The sequence below is a fragment of the Acomys russatus genome, chromosome 7, assembly GCF_903995435.1.
Source record: "Acomys russatus chromosome 7, mAcoRus1.1, whole genome shotgun sequence".
In the NCBI taxonomy this organism is placed as follows: domain Eukaryota; kingdom Metazoa; phylum Chordata; class Mammalia; order Rodentia; family Muridae; genus Acomys; species Acomys russatus.
The window spans coordinates 62,152,079-62,173,992 of NC_067143.1; the positions used below are offsets into that span (position 1 = coordinate 62,152,079).

General features: G+C 49.4%; 1 protein-coding gene across 1 annotated transcript in view; it reads left to right on the forward strand.

The window, feature by feature from the left end:
* Positions 1 to 21,914, forward strand: part of Tead1 (TEA domain transcription factor 1) — a 225,281-nt gene that overhangs the window by 41,183 nt on the left and 162,184 nt on the right.

Consider the following 21,914-nt stretch of genomic DNA (forward strand, 5'->3'; position numbering starts at 1 on the left):
TTATTATTATGATGATGATGATGATGATGATGATGATGATGATGATGCTGCTGCTGCTGCTTTTATTTCACTTGCTGTTTATAGGCAGGTCCTAGCTAGCTCAGGTAAAAAAAATTTTTTTTTCTGTGTAGAATTTTTTAGATTCTTGGATTTTATAGATAGGATACAAACCAACTAAATGAACAAGTGGACCCAGTATCCATCTGTATAATAAATACTTTGGACATATTTTATGGTTGGATTAGCTGTTCATGATCTTAACTTCCTTACAGGTCACAAGTTAATAGGGTGACATTTGGAGAGTTAAGGGTCTTTTCCTCTTTTTTTTTTTTAAGACTTCTCTTTGTTCTTTCCTTCCAGCCCCCACCCCCCATTTCCTGCCCCCTCCCCCCGCTCCCCTCCTGTGTACAGTGTTTGTGCCTTTAGAGATAAAAACATAAAAGGATTGGTTTTTAGTCATGCGCCTTCAACTTATAAACACAGCTTTTCTAAATTATGTACTACAGAACGAGAAGAAAATCACAGCATTGTAACAAATTGCCTGTGACTAAAGCACGAAATCTTAGAAAGGTGTGTTTGAGGGTGTAATTTTAGCTGGTGGTGCAGCTAAGTTCAACTTGTTTTTCAAGTTGGTCTTGACTCACCCTGTTCTTTCTGGAATGTTTGCCATCCTCAGTATGACAGCGTCTCCTTGATGACAAACTCTCTCACTGGGCCACGCATACTACGGCCCCCAGAACTGGTTTATTTGCCTCGGGTAAATTGTGGAAACACTCCTCTTTCCCACTTTGCAGAGGCAGCACGCAGCACCTGATGGGCGCTGGGTGACTATTCCTCAGGCTCACAGTGGAGATGCCAAGCTTGGGTCTGGCTTCCCAGTGCTGCCCCTTCCCCTCCTGCCCCTGTCTTTCCTCCTGTAGTGATGGGCCACCTGCTGGCATGATGCTGGCCAGGCCTGGGGGAAGACTCTAAAGTTGGCAGTGTAGTCAGGTGTGTGGTGGTTCTGCTGTTTAATTTGTTAATTCCCCCTCCTGCACACCTCTCTCTCTCTCTCTCTCTCTCTCTCTCTCTCTCTCTCTCTCTCTCTCTCTCTCTCTCTCTCTCGCTCTCTCTCTCTCGCTCTCTCTCTCGCTCTCTCTCTCTCGCTCTCGCTCTCTCGCTCTCTCGCTCTCTCTCTCTGTTTGCGATGAGGCACAATTAATTTATTTGTGCTGTCTGTGGAGGCGGATGCCAGCTAATGCAGCGAGGGCTTTTATCTTTACGTTTGTAATGAAGAGGGGCAGGCCACTGGCAGATTGACAAGGCTCACTGATGACTCACTAGCCAACTGCAGATGCTTTCTTCTGAAGTAATAAAATGTGCCTGGTTCCTGTGTGAAACAGGCAGAGCTGGTTTGGGAAAGTTCATGCAGAAGAAAGAGGAAGAAAAAGGCGGGAAGCTCCCCCTGGCTTGCCTGGCCTGACTGGCCTGACTAGGGCAGGCTCCTCTTGCCTCTCTTCCCTTCTCACTCCCTGGCTTGGCTCCTTTGTGCTCCGGTAGGCCACCAACTCACAGCCACTTACTTCTCTTGGAGTCTGAGGCTTCCCATGGCTGAGCCTGGCTCACCTGGTGAGGCCAGCCTAGGAGACCCCCACATTTGGGACCTGAGATCGTACGTTGGGGTTCCTCTGGCCTTTGTGTCTCCAGGCCTGGGTTTTGGTGGTGGCCTTGTTTATTTTGTCTGTCACCTACTCGGACGTAACAGTATATATTAGTTTATATAGTAACTGCTGCTTAATTTAGGAAAGCTGTGTTTTGTAAGTCGAAGGCACATGGATAAAAATGACTGTTCTCTTGTCTTTCCATTTGGTGCATTCTGACACTGAGTCAGTTTTGTGATTTGGATTTATTGTATTCCTTGTTCTAGAGATGAGGAAATGGAGGTGGGTGGGTGTTAAAATAACATGTCCATGATCACATAGTAAGGAACTGGCCTTGAAAACCCAGTGTCCAAAACTTGACCTTAAGAGCATTTTATGACATTGATTCACTAAGCATGAAATGAAACATATGTAAATATGGCCATGCTGGGTGTGGTGGTGCATGCCTTTAATCCCAGCATTCAGGAGGTAGAGGCGGCCGGATCAAGCTACCCAGAGAGACCTTGTCTTGAAAAACCAAACCAAACAACCAAACAGCTGACCATTGAAACTCAAGAATTAGATGAGATGAGATATATTTATGGTATATATTTCTATAGTTCTGTAGGCTAGCTGGAAACCACAAGATATTTTAAAAAGTTACAAGTCTGCCTACAGTTCAAGCACTCAGGAGGCCAAGGCAGGTGAATTGTCCCATGTTAGAGAGCAGTCTGGGTCTGGCCTACAGTGTGTGACCCCCCAAAACAAACAAACAAACAAACAAACAAACCCCCGAGGGGTTGGGGGTCCGAGAAATGCAGTGTAAAGTTTCTTTGCTGATCACCTGGTATAGCTGGTTGTGTAGAAGGCCAACTGTCAGCTTCCAGTTTCACCAGTCCCTCATGCCAACAGCGCGGCCATGTGCGTGCCGGAGGAGCCATGGAAATTTTATAGACTAGGTGACTCTAAGGAGGATACAGTTCTTTTATTCAATCCATGCATCCTTTAAATAGTCAACTGAGCTCCTGCTGGGCTGGAAACATCCAAGCCTGTCTCCAAGGAAAATGTAGCCAGTGGAGGAAACACGGCTGAGCAGGCACAGTTATGGCAGGGGCGGTGATGGATGAGGTCAGGGTACCAGGGTGCTTCCAGTAGGGTAGAGAGACAGTGAGGAAGAGGGTCCTTGAGGATGTGGCATTTATCAGGAGACTTGAATGCTCTTGAGGGAAGTTAAAAATGAGTTCTTTGTTTTTCTAGACAGGGTTTCTCTGTTTAGTCTTAGCTGTCCTGGACTTGCTTTGTAGACCAGGCTAGGCTCAAACTCACAGCAATCCACCTTCCTCTGCCTCCTGAGTGCTGGGATTAAAGGCATGCGCCACCACCGCCCAGCTAAATGCGAGGTTCTTAGATGAAAAAATTAGTGCCTTAAAATTCTCAAATTCCACTAACGTTGGTTGTAAGCGGACTGCAAGAGACCACTGAAGCAGACCATTCTGTGGACAGAAAAGTTTGTTAAGGGGCTCGGATAGTGGAGGACAGCATCCATCAGCAAATGCTTGTTGGATTTTATATGGGCATATGATGGAGAGGTGGTCAGGGGTTGCTGTGAGGACTCTCTCAGACAGATGAGATGCTAGCAGTTACTGTTCTGGAATGTTCAGAATGTACCTGTTAAGGGCTCTGAAAAATGTTTTAGACTTCTGTTTCCCAACAAAGCCAGGTCCAGGGAGCCATCACCCTAAAACATTGTCATCAGCACTGACGTTTTGTGACCTAACATTCTAGTGTTTTTTTTTTTTTTTTTTTTTTTTTTTTTTTTTTTTTTAAGATTTATTTGTTATATATACAGTATCCTGCCTGCATGTGTGCAGAAGAGGGCACCAGATCTCACTGTGGATGGTTGTGAGCCACCAACCATATTGTTGCTGGGAATTAAACTCAGGACCTCTGGAAGAGCAGACAGTGCTCTTAACCTCTGAGCCATCTCTCCAGCCCTTTGTTCTTCTAGTCTTTTGTTGATAATAAAAGAGACGGTGGTCCTGTCCAGCTGAGGCAGATGTGGAAAGGGGGTTCTGGAATACTGGCCTAAATCAGAGACTTGAACTGGCTGGCAATGGTAGGAGACCTGAGGAAATTCCATCAGAAACATCTAGCTTACTGACCGTCTGGTCAGCTCAGTGACCCCACCACCCTCCCCTATCCCCACCTGAAGACATTAAAGATCAGAGAGCTGAGGAGCGGCGGGAGCCAAGGGAGAGTCAACTCCTGGTGCTTGGGCTATGTGTGCCAGCTCTTTTCCTTTTTGGGGGGCAGGGTTTCAAGACAGGGTCTCTCTGTGTAGCCTTGGCTGTCCTGGACTTGCTTTTGTAGACCAGGCTGGCTTTGAACTCACAGCGATCCGCCTGCCTCTGCCTCCCAAGTGCTGGGATTAAAGGCATGCGCCACCATGCCCGGTTGTGTGCCACCTCTTGTAGGTCTTTAATCCACTCCTCTACCTGGCTGGTACTTATACCCCCAATCTGGACAGCTCCCTCTGGGAAGCAAAGGTGTTTGGGGTTATCATGGAATGTGGAGGTGAGGGGTAGAGTAGGGGTTGGGGCCTGGTCCTCAACAGCCTGTGGAAGTACCACCGTTCTGAGAGCAGGACCCCTGGAGACAGCCAGAGACCCGGGCAGAAAGTGGCATTAAGGATGGACTTAGTTTGCTAGTGTTTGTGTCTTAAGTGCTTGTCTCCTTGTCTGAGTGGTGGGGAAGACAGGGAGGCTTCCCAGCAGGAGGGGGAAGGAAGAACCCATGTTCTGTGTCCTCAGGGATGGAAGGTAAGCAAGAGAGCTTACGCTGCAGTGGGGCTGTTGACCGACAGAAGGAGTTACTGGAGAGCGATTCACGTTGAGACTTCCTGAGCTTAGCTGCCACTGTTGTGGTGAGGGATGTTCAGATGTGGATGGCCAGTATGAACCGAGGGCCTGTGGTCAAGAGGCTTCAAATAGACCCAGCCTTCTGGTAAAAGGTTTGGGTGATAGGATCAGTAAAGGGCTGAAGAGGGCATGTGTTCCCAAAGAAGCTGTCTTAGGAGTGAGAAAGGCGAGTAGTCCCGGGGCGGGCTGGCTCCAGGACATACATTTCCCGGAAGGGCAGTCCCTTTCCGCTTTTCCAAGCACACAGGCATGTGAAGGTGCTACTACCTCCTTAGAGCTTTAGAAACCAGGCAGGTGACCTTAGAGGTGAGTACTGGGCCATTGTCCGATGGCGTGACTTTGGGCAAGGCACCATTCAGGAGGCGGCAGGAGACCACTTGTGCAGTCTCGGTAGGGAGAGCTGCCTGTCCTGATAGAGGGTCTCCACAGTAAGAAGCTGTTTGTGTTTCTCGTTAGGCCTGTGTGTGAACTCATATCTGCCAGTCCTCACCAGGAAAGTTACCCAGAGGCTGATGTGGGCTGAAGGAAGGATAGGGTCTTAGTGCCCGCAGGAGACCACAGCCTTAAAAAGAGCAGAAAGGCCAGGGCAGAAGAAGGGAGATTGGAGGAAGTGGTAGAGAGGTTGAGACCCAGTGTGAAAGGACTTCAGGGAGGCTGGACCTGTCTAGTAAAACAAGCTAGCCTTGGGGCGCCCCCTCCCCCCCACAATGGCTCCCATATCCTGGAGGGTTTGTCTTGGGTAGGTAAGAGTTAAGTTTGGAGGGCCCAGGAAGAGACTGGAGGAAGGCTAACCTCCTTCACAGTCTTGTCAGTGAAAGCACTTCCCAAAGCTCTATCACTGATAGGGGCCTCGTGACCTCAACAGCCAATAACCACCGCCTGCTTGGGAAGATAAGAGGCTTCCAGACCTTTGGGACTAGCAGCCCATTGGTAATAGATGTACCCGTGGTGACAGGGGAGCCCCTGTCCTGCCAAGTGGAAGCATGGCGGTGCAGCGTGTGGGATGCACATGCAGGACCAGTGTACACTGATGGTCTTGTCTTCCGCTAAAGTGAGAGGGGCTTCCAAGGGCGCTGCCTTCTCACAAGTGCCTGGGGCAGACGCTATGACCTGGTCAGAAGAGCCATGGCATCGTCTGCTTGGAGGGAGCCGGAAGAGCCGAGAGAAGAGCGTCCATCTACAGTCAGGGAGTCACAGAGGGGAAATAGAGTTTCGGATTCTTGTAGGCGAGGGAGTCTGGTGATACCAGGCAGGAGTGGCTAAGTGGCTAGTAGCCTTGGGGGAGTGTAACTGTGTTAAGAGGGGGGCAGGAGTCAAGAGAAATATTGGAGTGCACCCCCCCATGCCGCACATCCCTGGGTCTCTCTTTCTCTCTATAGCTGTAGCTGGCCTGGAACTCACTCGGTAGACCAGGCTGGCGTCGAACTCAGAGATCTGCCTGCCTCTGCCTCCTGAGTGCTGGGATTAAAGGCCTGTGCCACCAAGCCTGACTTGGAGTTCTCTTAAAAGGTGATACAGAGACTGGAGTTCAATTCTCAGCAACCACATGGTAAAATCTTGGGTCAGGGGGGAAGGTGGTATAGAGGAGGGCAGCGTTAAAGGGAAATAGAACAGAAAGGCTTCTGTGACAGTGGGTCTTCGAGCCTATCAAGGGAGAGGACAGAGACAAAGTGAATAAATGTGGGTTTAGAGGTATCCTGATAGGGAGGCAGCTGCTAGTATCTATAGGCAGGGTACTATCTAATTGTTTGGAAAGATTTAAAAAAGGGGGGGGGGGCAGGAACTGGGCAGTGGTGGCGCATACCTTTAATCCTAGTACTTGGGAGGCAGAGGCGGGTAGTCTCTGTGAGTTCAAGGACAGCCTGGTCTACAAAGTGAGTCCAGGACAGCCAAGGTTACATAGAAAAACCCCGTCTCGAAAAACTTTAAGAAAAAAATAAATAAATAAAAAAGTGGGCAAATGTGGGCCCTTTCGTCAGAAATAGGACCCCTAAGGTCATTCTTTATTTTTCAGAAGTATAGAGATAAAGGGCTGATGAAGGCTTGGGAGAGCCAGTCCAGTAGCTTGTAGGACCACATTTCAGGAACAAGAGAAGTGGGCATTTCTGCCTCACACAGGGAGCCCTTTTTGCCCTTTCCTGCCCTGTCCTTCCTTTAAACACCTTAAGTGCCGTATTCAACGGATCTCTGAAGGGTTTGAGGGCCACCATCCAGCCTCTTCAGTTTCTTCTGATGTCAGGGGCTGACTGAGAAAAAAAGTGAGTATCAAGGTCAAGCATGTCGTCTTCAGAGTGTAGGTCTAGTTTAGTACAGTGGAAAAGAGCCTCTGAGCGGCGTGAGGTTTTCACCTGGCCTCTGTGTATGCTCTTTTGTCCAAACTGACCACTTCATGGGAGGCCTTTCGAAGCCCCGCCAGGAAGTGGGCAGTCTTGTCCCAGGCTGCCTTGCTGAGAGACCAGTTTTTTTTTGTATCGGTTCAGTAGTTCCGATAGATCACTATGAGGGTCAACAGTCTCCTCCCTGGGAAAGCCACCACCAGTGCTGAGGACATCATCTACATGAGCTGGTGCAGACGTCCAGACTGATTCCACCTCTTCTAGGGTGAGGGCAGAGGAGGAAAGGACATGGAGGTCATGCTAGGTGAGGTTGTAAGGTACCCACATTCCTTGATGAAGTTCGTGGGGTCCTTAGAGAAAGGACCAAGATGTTTTTCTACCTGAGAAAAATAAAAGAGAGAGCTCCTGGTCATCCACCACTTCCCCAAGAGGCCGTGGTGCCTGTGAGGGTTGCGGGGCCAGTGGGTAAAGAGTTGACAGCACGTGTGGAGGTTGAGGTTTGGGGAGTCAGAGTGACAGGGATGCAGAGAAGGGGTGTCAGGAGCATGTGATTGAGAAGGTGCGTTGGCAGACCTGGTTGGGGAGGTGCTTGTTGTGGGGTCAGGTCCTCTCTGTCTAAATCACAGGCAGAGGAAGTCACGGGCTCCAGATGATAGTTCGCTTTGTGCGGAGTTTGGTTTTTGACAGGAGGGTTTGATGTGTATGGCTAGTCATAAGGGAGCAAAAGGTGAGGATGGGTTGGACGTGAGGGACTTCGGGCCGTCTTTGCTAGTGCTTTGGTGGAGGTCAAGTTTATAATGAGGCCAGGCTGTGTTACAGTGAAAAATAAGATGGTCCAAGAGAAGAAAGAGATTTGGGGGACTGGCAAGAGGGAGGGTCCCATGGTGAATGAGATGAAGTCCTGGAAAGGAGGCAGCCCAGAAGGAATCCCAGCATCAGGGCAAAAGGGATGTAGTCCACACTGGGGACAGTGAGTAGAAGACCTGCTAAGAAGCGGAGACCAATAGTATCTGCAAGGACAAGGGCCTTGGGGGTTACAGATCATAGAGATGTGAAAGAAGGGAGCAGAGAGCCCCGGAGGACACAGAAGTGGGTTAGTGCCACTGGATGGGAACTCACCCAGAGGGTGTCCCCACATGGATTGAGGTTTGTCCAGACCAAGTGACAGGCTCCCAGGATTTTGTGGCCAGAAAAATTGAGCAGACAGTTTCGAAGGAAGGATGCCTCCTTCCCTAGTCAGGCAAGGTGATGAGGTGCAGGAGCTCAGGATCAGGAGTTGTGTGTGATGGATGGCAGAGGCCGGCAGAGGCATGAGAGCAGTACCACAGAGGGCGGAGCTAGCAGGGCTCTGTCTTTGGAGACAGGGTTTCTCTGAGTAGCCCTGGCTTTCCTGGAACTTACTCTGTAGACCAAGCTGGCCTCGAATTCACTAAGATCTGCCTGCCTCTGCCTCCCGAGTTCTGGCATTAAAGGCATGCACCACCACCATCTGCGAGCCAACAGGTTTGTGTTGAGGGAGAGGCCAGGCTTCCCTCCTTGGGCGCAAGTAGGCACAGCAAGAAACCATCAAATAAACCTAGACCATGGAAAAAAAAGCAGTTTACTGTGCTGCCTCGGAGAGCGGAGGACAGTGTCCAGCTGCAGAGTTTGTTGGATTTCATACCGGTATGTGACAGGGGGAGAAGGCTCAGAATCTAGGACAGCCGAGGGGTTAGGGTGGGCACTCTGAACAGATGAGGTGCTGAGAGTTAGGGTTAGGAACGGTCAACCAGCCATTGAGGGCTTCTGAGAAACAGTTTAGCCAAACCTGACCCAGGTAGGACCTGAGCTGTCACCCTAATATAGTGCATCAGCACTGTCATTTGGGGGTCCACTTTGTGATCCAACATTAGTATCTCTGAAGAGGCTTTGTGTACAGAGGAGCAGCAGGGGGAAGAAGCCCGCCCCAAGCCTTACGCCGTGCAGGTGGAAGGCACCAGTGCTGGGTGCCGCTGTGGGAGGTACCAGTGCTGGGTGCCGCTGAGTCCTGGGTGCATGCCCAGCAAGCCCTGAGAATGCACTGTGTGCTGATAAGACTGATCGCAGACTTGGAAGATTTAGTACAGAGGGTTAAATACAAAAATAACTTATTCAAAGTGTTGCTTATGTTCCCCCCCCCCCCCCCCAAGTCAAGGCCAACACATTTTCAACATGGGCTAATAGTTATTCCAATCAGTTTCTCCTATTGACTTAGTAACTTCCTTGAGGCTTCTGTGGGTGGTGAAGTTGGGTCTGGAGTGACTTGAGAGAGGAGGTGAGGTTGGTGGAAGACAAAGTTTTTATTTATTTTTTTTTATTTTCCCTTGAGATGGGGTTTCTCTGTGTTGTCTTGGCTGTCCTGGACTCTCTTTGTAGACCAGGCTGGCCTCGAACTCACTGACCTCTGACTCCCTGAGTGCTGGGGTTAAAGGTGTGCGCCACATGCTTGGTTTGAGACAAGGTGAAGAGTTATCAATCATGACCAGGGTATAACTCATGGGGGCGAGAGGGGGGCGTTTTACACCACAGCCTCTCTGCCTTAATTGAAACGAAGCTAAAATGCCTACAAAAAACATTTTCAAAGTATCTAAGCTGGGCATGTTGGCACTCATGACACGGTGAGGCAGGTCTCTGTCTCCAAATCTCATTCTGTCTTGGTGATGGGCTAAAGGAACGAATAGGGTGGAGTTCCTCAGATTTTAAGTGAAAAGCTCTTCCCCCTGGGAGCGGTGGTTCTCTTTGTAGTGGACAGTGTAAGATAAACGTGTCATTGCATTGTGTGCTGATGAGGTTTTCCAAGTTCAACAGGAACCATGGTCAGTTGGAGAGTCAGAATCTAGTGTGTGGGAAACATCTTCCACACACAGTGATTGCAGGCTCCTGGGTCAGTGAGGTGCTGTGGATAAGAAAATTCCTTCTGTGTCGCACTTGGCCTTCTTGGTGGCCCTCCATTGACGCCTGTTTCCAGGCTTTCACAGTTCTCGCTCCTTGCTTCGACTCACTATCTAATCTGCGCCCCTCCATCTTTTAAGTTTCTCATACTGTCTTTCTGAAACTTACTAAGTTCTTTGAAATGTGTTGCCATTTGGCTGCCGGGCTACAGGGATGCCATGTGATGATGAACTGGCCACAGCCCCTGCACCCAGAGTGTTCTCGGCTGGTACCACAGGGACTAGAGCAAGGAATCGGTGATGAAGACTGCTGTGAGAGGCGTCCATCATGTTGTTAAGTCTGTGACTGACAAGGTGACCTGATTCAAAACGCTGAAGGAAGGGGCTGTGGTCTTGACCCATTTACAGCTGCCGGGAATCCTGTTCCTTGCATTTCCCTTTTGAGCCCTGAAGCCACTGATCTGTGTTGGTCTAGCTTTCTGTAAGCTGGCCGGGGTTCCTGGCACCACAGTGACCTCTAGCAATGGTGCGGTACCTGTCCTTGCTTCCCGCCACCAGTTTACCTGTCACAGACATGGGGCCAAGAGCCCTTCCCTGGCAAGAGTAACACAGGCTGGCTGGAAGGCTCTGAGAGGAGCAGAGGACACAGCCTGACAGCTGAGCAGGAGCGTAAGGTGGCTGTGACCTGGCGTAGTCAGCAGGCGGGCAGGCAGACAGTCATTTGCGTGGCCAGCATCTGATACACATCCTCCAGGCTAGTCTTATAATGCAGTACATAAATACACTTGCCTCCAGTGTTCCCAGAATATCTCTATCTGCAAAACATCTTTGGGAAGATGTTTGACTTGCAAGCTTGTGGTTGATAAAATAAATATATATTTAAAATGTAAACTTCTTTGGGAGAGGCTTGAGTTTCTCCCGTCCCCGGGGGCAGAAGGAGGCCCTTAATTAGCCTCTTTTCCTCCCCAGTGTAGAATTCTTGCCATGTTTTGTAAGAAGAAACATCTATGGAATGTGCCACCTGCAGAAATAGAAGGAGCTCTGCCCAAACCATGGCCTGGCTATTGTTTGGGCGTGTCTCAGCCTGACACCTGCAAGGCATTTAGAGGGTCTGGAATCCACGGGCTCTTTCTTGCACTGTGCGGAGCTGGATTCTGAGGACAGGCAGCCTGCTTCTACCACTAAGGCAGCCTTCCCATTCAGTGGCCCTGGTTACGATGAAGCTTGCTGCTAATAAAGATAACCTGGCAAGGCATAGGAACTGCATGTGCAGGTCCTGAGTTGGTGAAGGCCTTAATGAACGGATGCGGCCATGCCACAAGGTTAAGGTGGAATAGAGTTCCCCAGGCCTTGGTCTGTGGACCAACAGCATCAGCCATCAGCACCTTCTTTCAGTGTGTGTGCATCTAAGGGGCATTTGTTCGAATGCAGATTTTGAACTCTGTGTCTAGGACAGGCTCTGGAATCTGCATCTTCCAGAAGCTCCCAGGCCACCCCAACAATGCCCATCCATTGGTCACACTTCTAATGGACCTGGCTCTCGGCCTTCAGCCAGTTTATCATTATATCTTGAGTAAGTGTCTACTGTGCACCTAAGATTATGAAAGAAGGTGGAAGCCTTGCATGGTGAAAAATCACACTGGAGAGGAACTGTCGATTACTCTGCTGTTCGGTGGGGTAGGTGGTCAGAGGAAGGCTAGAGGGCTGGGTGAGCTTGGAAGGGGTGTGGCCCTTGAGCACGGTGTAGGATCTGGTGATGAGCTGTTTCTGGCCAGGTCAAGGTGGGGCCGCCAAGCCTTGTTGGATGGTTGGCTAACATCTTTGTCGGTGCTTTCCTGGTAGAGAACACTAGCGCCTCTAGTCCTCAACTGCCGTTGTCTTGAGATGCCCATGGATGAATAATGGGGGTTTGGCTCATGTGACCTGTCTGACTCATCTGCTGTAGATCGACAGTGTTGCACTGTGAAAGCTGTGATGTCTTGAGGGAATCGAGTCCAATGTATTTGGCCACAGTGATGCACGCCCCCTACCCCCCATTTTATTAGTATAAGTTGCTTAACTTACTTCAGTAATTCATCCCAGTGAGACAAAGTGTCAAGTAGGGGCCGGGAAGATGGCTGAGTTGATAAAGTGTGAAGGGCTGGGGCTTGGATCACCAATGTGGGGGGCAAACCCAGGGCTTTGTGCCTGTGCAGCAAGCACTCTGTTAGCCAAGCTCATCTCAGATCTGACGACTGATGGATTTTATGTGAGAGGTTGAAATAAAACCCAGAGTCCAGGCCCTTCACACTTCCTCCCAGGTTGCAGTCGCGGTGTGGAGACAGCGAGGCAGCTTTGCTCTGGGCTCATTTCTGGGCCCTGATATGGGACCCTTCAGTGTCACATTTATTAGCTTCCTCACCTGTAAAAAGTGATACCTCCTCCTTACTTAACAAGTCACTGACCTTTTTGCAGTGCATCCCAGCTCCAGAAGAAAAGGGGCAGGAGCTAAGTGTTATAGATTTTTTGGCATGGACGTCTTTGTTCTCTTCTCTTCTCTCTCTTTTTTTTCCCCTTTTCTTTCTGTTTTAGTTTTTTGAGGCAGGGTTTCTCTATGTGTAGCCCTGGCTGTCCCAGAATCACTCTGCAGACCAGGCTGGCCTCGAACTCACCAAGATTCGCCTGCCTCTGCCTCCCAAGTGCTGGGATTAAAGGTGTGCGCCATCACCGCCCGGCTGTGGCCATCTTTCTCTCTTAGGCAGTGTCTGGATCTGGGACCTCTGTTTCCCAGTCCTCAAAGGTTTCCACTCCCATGGCTGAAGGGGAGCCTTCCGTTGAAGCAGGCTGCACAGGGCCTCAACACAATCAGTCCTTGCCAGTGGTGGCCTGGGAAACACAGTAGCCTCCACATTGGGTAGACTCTTGCTGTGTAGGCAGTGCGAGCATGCAAGCGTCCTAGGCAAGTGCAGTTGACCTTTCCCGCCTCTCCACATTCATAGTGCCTGGCCTACTTCCCTCAGCCATGACCAGGCAAGTTTGCCTTTGGCTAAAGGTTCATACCTACTGCTGACTTGATTTACCCAAGAGGTGCCTACACCGGATCATACACGCACACACAAATTCCCGTGTGTGGAGCCAGAACTCTGTTACAGAAACATCCCAGAACCCAGATATGGTTTCTTTAGAAGTTAGATCTAAAATTAGATTAGTTTAGTCGCTTAGATCTTTTCTATTGGTCAAGTATTAACATTCTGTCGTTCGTTCGTTCGTTCGTTCGTTCCTTCCTTCCTTCCTTCCTTCCTTCTTTTTTCCCCGGAGTTTCTCTGGGTAGCCATGGCTGTCCTGCACTCGCTTTGAGGACCAGGCTGGCCTCAAACCCGCAGCGATCCGCCTGCCTCTGCCTCCCGAGTGCTGGGACTAAAGGCATGTGCCACCACACCTGGCAAGCACACCCATCTTTTCCATGCTCCACCGCCAGCCAGGGATTCCCCCGGTCCCTCTCCCTTCTTCAAGTCCCCTTTCAAGTCATTCCCTGAGACTTTTTTGGTAGGAAAGGAAAGGTGTAGGTAGAAGGAAAGGAAAATAAACTGACAAAAACAGCTCCTCCCTCTCCTCTTACTTAGGCTTCCTGGTCTTGGCTTTGAGCAGCCGGTAGCACAGAGACATTGTGAAGCATTTCCAGGAGCAGGAAGGAATTGGGGTAAATGCCTTTGCCTTGGCCGCCATTCCGTGTACTCCTTATGCCATAGACCTCCTAAAACTGCACAGGACACTACGGCCTGCAGGGGGCAAATGCAGTGTCCCGGAGCCCAGCTGCAAAGTGTGGCTGGTGCAGACCCACATCTGTAGGTCTGGGTCACATTCCACATGGCCTCACTTTCTAGTTCTCAGCTGCTTACCTCCCAGCTTCCACGCTGCTTGCATCTCTCTACATCTCTCTCTCTCTCTCCCTCCCTCTCTCTCTCTCTCTCTCTCTCTCTCTCTCTCTCTCCTCTTTTTCCTTCTCATTTCTCACCCATCCCTCTTGTGTTTTTCTTTGTCCTGGATTCTGGGGTTGTAAGTGTGACCCAGGCGGAAGGACACCTGGGCACCCCCTGCCCAGCCTCTCTGCTTTCCTCATTACTGTTACCAGGCGGCCTTTGTGCTCCCTGTTGCCCTCTTGCTGGCACCTCACTGTGAGGCCTGGGAAGGAGCAGCCCGCTATTATTATTATAACACAGAGCTTTGCCCTGGATCTGACCACATGCCTGCCTAAGGCCAGTTGTGATTTAGTTTTATACAAAAACAGCCTATGTGTGATTTTTTTTTTTTCAATTTATCAACCTTATTATTTAAAAAAGCTCCCTCTACCCAGCCGGGCATGTGTGAGCTCTCAAGATCAGCTTCCTACCTGGCCCCTGCTCCTGGCCTTGGACAGTTCCTGTGTGGATTCAGTATGGCTTAAAGGTGACAGACAGACTCAGAGCCCAGTCCTGAGGGAGGACATAGGAAGACAGGATCCTGCCTTAAGTGAGCTTAACATTGGGAAGGTAGTTGTGCTGGCTAGTTTTATGTCATCGTGACACAAAGTAGAGTCACCTGAAGGACAGGAGCAAATGCTTCTGTAAGATCTAGCTGTAGGGTGTTTTCTTAATTAGTGACTAATAGGGGAAAGCCCAGCCCACTTTGGCAGGTGGTCCTGGTTTCTCCAAGAAAAACGCTGACTGAACAAGCCATGATAAACAAGCCACTAAGCAGCAACCGTCTGCAGCCTCTGTACCAGCTCCTGCCTCCAGCTGCTTGCCCTGCTTTAGTTCCTTTCCTGACTTCCTTCCGTGGTGGACTAGGATATGGAAGTGTAATCCAAATAAACCTTTTCCTCCCCAACTTGCTGTTGGTTGTGGTGTTTCATCACAGCAATAGTAATTCTAACTAGGGCAGTGGTCTTGACAGGCTGGCGCTCGGGCGTACTGGTTAAGGCTGTGGTGGGATGGAGCCTTGCAGCTGGGCTGTCTGTCCAGATGGATTTGGGTGCCAGGGATGTCTTCAAGAGAAATGTAGGTCTGTTGATGGATGGGTAGCCGTCTGCCACAGTCTTGTGGGCCTATCAGGCATCTATTAGGTATTGCTTCCTCCGTTGGCTTGAGGTTGTGTTTGGAACCCAGGATAGACATTTGGTGTGGTCTGCTTTCTTTGAGGCGCCATGCTGTCATTCTGTCTTTGTACCTGTGCGATAATACACAAACCCAGAATTTATTATCCTATGTACTTTTAAGTGTGTAGTTGAGGAGTGACGTTGAGCACCTGGGCGTGGTTTTGTTGGCTGTCATGACTATTCATCCTAGGACTCTTTTCTGCAAAAGTGAAACTCTGGGGGCTGGAGAAATGGTTAACAACCATTAGCAATCAGTTCCAGGGGATCCGACCCATGCCTTGTCCTCTGTGGGCACTGAACAGACACAATGTGCATATATGTACATGCAGGCAAGTGCCTATTCTCGTTAAGAAGAGGGGGGCACCGAAGCTCTGTGCTCATTCAGTAACTCCCCAGCATTGGCAAAGCACAGTTCCCCTGTCTATGAATTTGACTTGTGGCACCTCATGTGAGTGAGGCCAGTACAGTACTAGTCCTTTTGTTCCTGGCTTATTTCTCTTAGTGGCATTTTGAGCATTTGTCAGAATCACCTTATTTCTCAAGTATGAATAGTCAAGGTCTTATTTTTACTCCTGGAGTGTTGAGGTAGTCCTGCCCAGCACACTCCGTGTCTTCTTCCTTCATCACTGAGAAGTCATCCATTCGTGCGCTTGTCTGTCTTCCTGACTATTTAGCTACTAAGAGCAGGTGATAAGCCCTTTGTGAATGTTTAACTTTGTGAAGAAAACAAAGAGCTTGGACCCGTGGATGTTGCAGAAGAAAAGGGTTAAGTGTTTTATCTGTGATCTCTGAAATTTCTTCTGTTGAGACCGCTCAGCTGTCTCGGATCTGACATCTACCCTAATCTTCATTAGAAACAGCCAGAGGCCTGGCGGTGGTGGCACACGAGTCCAGAACAGCCAAGGATAGACAGAGAAACACTGTCTAGAAACACAAACACACACACACACACACACACACACACACACACACACACACACAGTAATTAAAAAAAAAACATTGATTTGTTTTGAGCACACAGGTGGAGGTCCTATCCTATGTCAGCTTTCAGATGTCACTTCTTTTCTCCTACCTTTTGCAGCACTATGTAAATAGTTTGTAGTGCATATCTTTTCTTTTTTCAAGACAAGGTTTCTCTGTGTAGCCATGCCTGTCCTGCAACGTGCTCTGTAGACAAGCTGGCCTCGAACTTACAGAGATCCTGCTGCCTCTGCCTCCCTAGTGCTGGGACTAAAAGCGTGCGCCACCACGGCCTGGCCTTGTAGTACTTCCCTTTATGCTCATCCTAGTCCCCTGTGGGCCTCTCTTGTTTTTGGTATCTTCCTAGGAGGTCAAAGGATTTGAGCCTCTTGAGGCTGTTCAGCCATATAGCTGGTAGGGTTTGCACAGCTACCCTCAGCGTGCTTGTGTGGTTTACTCCCCAGCATGCTGTGGCCGTGTGAGCACCTTTCAAGGTCTGCTGATGAGACGTTTTAAAGCACTCACTGCCTGAAGTTTGCTTGGCTGTGGCTCATTTCCCTCTCTCGTGGTGGAGATGCATATGTGCTTGCTGCCTGTTCTGGGGTTCTCCATCTGTTTCTAGTTGGGCTCTGTGTGTATATTTCCCAGTGTAGATTTTAATTGTTTCATCACCAGAAAGGTTGGTGTTATGTGGGAGGAAGGTCCAGGGGCGGGACTTCTTCCTGGCCAGGCAGTGTCAGACTTTCCTGGCCATGGAGGATATGGAAAAGCAGGGAAGGGCATCATATTGTGCATGGATCTCAGCTCCATTGGGCCCCAGTGACCAGCTTGGCTCTGGAGCTGCTTGTTGGTCTTCAGCTGCCTTTAAAAACATTTGTGTGGACATACGCATGTGCGTGCGTGCGTGTGTGTGCGTGCACAGGTATGTGGAGACTAGAGATCACTCTGGATATTGTTCCTCAGGTGCCATCTACCTTTTTTGAGACACGATCCCTCAGTTATCTCTGATCTTGGGAGTAGATTAGCCTGGCTGGCCAAAGAGCTCCAGGGTCCAGCTGCCTTTGACTCCCCACCAGTGGGATAACAAATGTGCCTCAGTGTACCCAGCTTTTAAACAAGTTATTGTTATTAATAGGTTCTGGGGAATCAAGTCTTCATGATTGTGTGACGAGCACTGTGCTGACTGGACCGTCTCCCCAGTCAGTGCCTGGGTACTGTGTCCTCCTGTGATCTTAGTTTAAGGTACGTTTACACCGTCTATAGTCTCGCTGGCTCTTTGTGTCCCACAAGCACCACCTCGTGCAGAACTGGCATACCTCGGCACTTTGTTTTCTGCCACTGTAGGTCAGAAGATGGACTAGACCTTCCTTGACCCTCTTCCCCTTCCCTTTCTAATATGTCCCTGTCAAGACAGCCTGTAGCTGTTGATTGGCTGTCCCCAGTGGTGTGAGCGCCAGCACCTCACAGTACAGGTAGACCTTAGGTTCACGGTGTTAAGACTGGGTTTTAGTATCACGCTTATCAGTGACGTGACTGCAGCTCTACCATCACAGTTATGATGGGGATAAACAGAATAATAAAGCCACGATCCAAGGCTGTGAGAAGTTGAACTAACAGGAGAAGGCGGGTTGGTGTTTGTCTAAAAGCTGGGCACTGGGCACAGGAAGGCTGGAAAACGAGGTGGTGGGTAGAGGGTTGAGATTCGGGTAGGGACACTCTGGTCTTCTATTTGACAGGGCCAGAGAGGTGGCTTAATGGTGCTTGCCACTTGAGTTCCGTCCCCAGAACCCACAGGTAGAAGGAGAGAGAAGGGAGCAGAGTCCCTGCAAGCTGTGTCCCCACTCTCCACAGGTGCACCCCAGTGTGCGAGCGCGCGCGCGCGCGCACACACACACACACACACACACACACACACACTAGATAGGTGTCAAAAAGGAATTTAAGGGGGAAAAAGATGACACGTTTAAATAACAAAACTGGAGTTTTAAAAAGAGATGCTGCATATTTGAGGTGATAGATTAATCACCCTGATGCGATCCTTTCACTCTCTGTACAGGCATCCAAAGGTCTCTATTAATCCCATATGATACTATAGAATTAACATCCAGAAAGTTAAGTGCTAATCCTTATACCTCATGAATGGATCATAGAAACGTTACTGTGAGGATGATTGATTGCTGATTTAGTTTTTTTGTCAACTTAATACAAGTTATGTTCATTCAAGAAGAGGGAACCTCAGCCGGGCGTGGTGGCGCACGCCTTTAATCCCAGCACTCGGGAGGCAGAGGCAGGCGGATCGCTGTGAGTTCGAGGCCAGCCTGGTCTACAAAGTGAGTCCAGGATGGCCAAGGCTACACAGAGAAACCCTGTCTCAAAACCAAAAAAAAAAAAAAAAAAAAAAAAAAAAAAAGGGAACCTCAACTGAGAAAAAGTCTCCAATAGACTGGTCTTTAGGCAAAGTCTGTGGGGAATTTTCTTGGCTAATGGGTAGATGTGAGAGGGCTTGGCCGCCCAACCTCCCCTCAGCCCCCACCCCTCTCTGTGTGTCTGTGTCTGTGTGTGAGTGATGCCAGTTCTGGGCTAGTGGCCCTAGACTGTATGAAACTGCCACGAGGATCAAGCCTGTAAGCAATGTTCCACTATGGTCTCAAGGCAGTTTCCGCTTCCAGGTTCCTGCCGTGGCTCCCCTTGGTGCTTTTTGGTCATGGTTTTTTATCAAACCAATAGGAACCAAGTGAAGATGCTTAGCGTCTCCCGAGCCTGGTGTGGGAGGTGTAGCTTTGCCTCTCACTCCCACAGTGGTGGTTCTGAAGTTGGCATTTATTCCCCTTCAGTGTAGATGGGTGAGCCCCGCCCCTTTGAGCCTATCCCTCTGGGGCTGTGACCTGCCTGCTGGGCTGGGCAGGGCTGAACTGCATCCAGGTTTGCACCTTCTTTGCTTTCAGAGTCTGATTATACAGGCCCTTGTTTGTGTCTCTTTCCTTTCTTGGCTGGTTTTGCTGCCTTGGCATCCCCAATAGAGAACAGATGAAAACACTGCAAGGAAATGAAGCTCGATCCACATGCTATTATCTGTACTCTTCCACAGAAAAGCACAAGGCTTTGCCTCCGGTAATAGTAGAGCTGGATTCCAGATGTATAGCCCATGCCCAGCCCGTGCCCAGTCAACTTTGCTTCTAGTGCTGCAGTGGGTAAGCCCAGATCGGGAGGGTTCTGGCAGAAGGCTGGGCTGGCTCCACGTGCCTCCTGCGCAGCACCAAATCTCAGCACTTCCTTCCCTTCGCTTAAGTTTTGCTGAGAGGCTGGTTGGAGGTGGGAGAGTTCCTCAAAGGCCCTTGTGATTCAGGCTGACTCTATGCCGTTGACATTTATAGCTGTCCTGTCTAACGGGACTGTTGTGCCTTGAATGGAAGCAGTTGCGGGCTAGGCATGTTGGTGAGAGTGTATTCCTAGTGACTGGTAACTTTGAAAACTTGAGCTTACAGAAGTAGAAGGCAGGTTGATGGTGGAATTTAAGAAACTGTCAAAGTGATGCCAATGAAGATTTTTGTGGGGCTTGGTGGCACACGCCTTTAATCTCAGCACTCGGGAGGCAAAGGCAGGCAGATCTCTGTGAGTTTGAGGCCAGAGCGAGTTCCAGGCCAGCCAGGGCTATTGTGTGTGTGTGTGTGTGTGTGTGTGTGTGTGTGTGTGTGTGTGTGTGTGTGTGTGTTTTGGAGGGTGTTTGGCACCACAAGAAAACTTGGGACAAAAAGCTAAATGTGACACAATGAAACGTTGAAACAAATATGGTCTTGAATGTCACACATCTTTTCTGCAGTGTGTACGGATGGGGGTGGGGCAGGGGGTGAGGTTTCAGGTTCAGTAAGATGCTGAACGTGTTAGGTGGGCTGCAGAGCCTCCAACCAGCACAGCTGGGTGACAGCAAGTTATTAATGCAAGAGAGGCCCTACTGAGTGCATGGTTCACACCGAGTGTCTTGATGTCACAGTACGGTTAATGTTTCCTGGTAAATCTCTCTGTGTTTCATGTGATGGGTGTTTCTGGTGAGAGCTAGTCCACAAATACTAGATTTGAAAAAAAAAAAAAATCCAATTAAACATCTTAAGCACAAACTGTCCAGTTTGTGGGTGGATGTGTTGAATTTATACTATTAGAGGCACACTGGAGGTTGTATTGATGGCCTGTAAAGGAAGCCGCTGACTCGGTGGGATAAAAATAAGAGCCTAGGTCAGCCTCCCCGTGCTGCCACCTGGCTCTCCCAGCCGATCGGGCTTCCGAGAGGCCCTAATGGGCTTGTTGAAAGGCCCCACTTGGCTTCTTATTAATGTCCCTCTCTGAGCGGTGCTCAGCTCTCTGGCTAACCTTGTCAGAAGGTTACCCACGGCCCTCCAGGGCTCGGCTAATTTTAAACCCAGCCAGCCAGTGTGGTGGCATTGTGCTGCAGAGACATCAGCGGCTCCCTGGGAGACGTGGCCGGGGAAAGATGAGTTGAGCCCGTGTATTTTTCTCATCCTCCTGTAAGTGGCCAGGCACACTGACCAAGCAAAGAGAGCTGGGATAATAATGAGAGCTTTTATGGTAAACACCAGGATTCTTCCAGAATTTTGAGCTGGTTGATATGTGCATGGTGTGCTGAGCTCCGCATGGAGTGTGTTGATGATGCCATTGGGGCGAGTAGATGGGATCCTGCGTTCTGGGAGCTGGGCATGGTTTGTGAAGGTGGGGTCGCTTGGTAATGGGTCCTCTGAAGTTCCTCACTGATTTAACTGGGAGAAAAGCTGTTTCTTACAAGCTAAGGAAAAAAACAAAACCCAGAAATCCCACCATCCCTGCCTCTGTCTGCATGTCTGCTGCTGTTGTAGCTTGCACTAAAATGTTTATAAAATCTTTCTTGTTTAGAATATTGCTGTCTTTTAGAGTACTTGTTATCCCTTTGTTTTAACATAAAACACAAACCAACTACAAAGCAATGTGACTTTGGGGGACACACCCCCCACCCTCAAAATTAAGTTGAAAAGAAATCTTAGAGCCAGGCATGGTGTTTCATGCTTATAATCCCTGTACTCAGAAAGTAGAGGCTTAAGGACCAGGAGATCAAGGCCGGTCTTGACTACATACACATAGCAACTCAGAGGCTCCCCTGAGCTGCACGCGGACCCCAAGAATCCGAAAAAAGCTAAACCCCAAACAAAATCCAAACCTTTGGGAATTCTTTTTTTGCTTTTTGTTTTTCTTGAGACAGGTTCTCTCTGTGTTAGCCTTACCTGTCCTGGACCTGGCTGGCCTCGAATTCACAGCAATCCTCCTGCCTCTGCCTCCTGAGTGCTGGGATTAAAGGCGTGCGCCGCCACCACCTGGCTGAGAATTCATTAGATGCTTTTGCTCATGAATGTGACCTGTTTGCCTTCACACCCCCATTTTGGGGAGTCTCCCGTGCTTATTAGAATTAGCCCAGCCTTCCAGGTATTTCAAGGCATTTCCAGTTTCTTTCACATTTGTGGAATTTCAGTAGGAGACTTAATCTGCCCAGATTGATGGCCTGGTCTTGAGGTTTACCTGCCAGGTCCAAAGGAGAGACTTGATGCTGAGTCCACACCCACCCACTTATAAAACAGTTTCCAGGAGCCAATTAAAGAGGCTGTGTAGGGGAGCAAACTTAAGATGAAAGAATGATGGATGGAGAATCAATAACCTGCTAACTCTGTAGGGTGATTGAAGTTCACTTTATTTGAAATGGTGAGGCTGGGCCAGACCACATCAAGCCAGCAGTGCACCCGCGCACGCGAGGGCAGTGGCACGGGAGTGAACTTTGATTTCATTTTAGAAGAGGAGCAGAACAGCGAATAAATGCTCTTTTACTAGCATTTTCTTTCTTGAGGGCCCTGCCTCTCCTCCTGGAGACCTAATTAGCTTTGCGGTACTGGAATTTTGTTTTGAGAGCATTACATTAAAGCTGTGCAACATCAGGGACTTGGAGAGTTGGGAATCCTGGTACAAACCTTTGACTCCTGTCTGAACTTTCATGTATGCAATGCCCCCCCCACCCCCCCGAAACA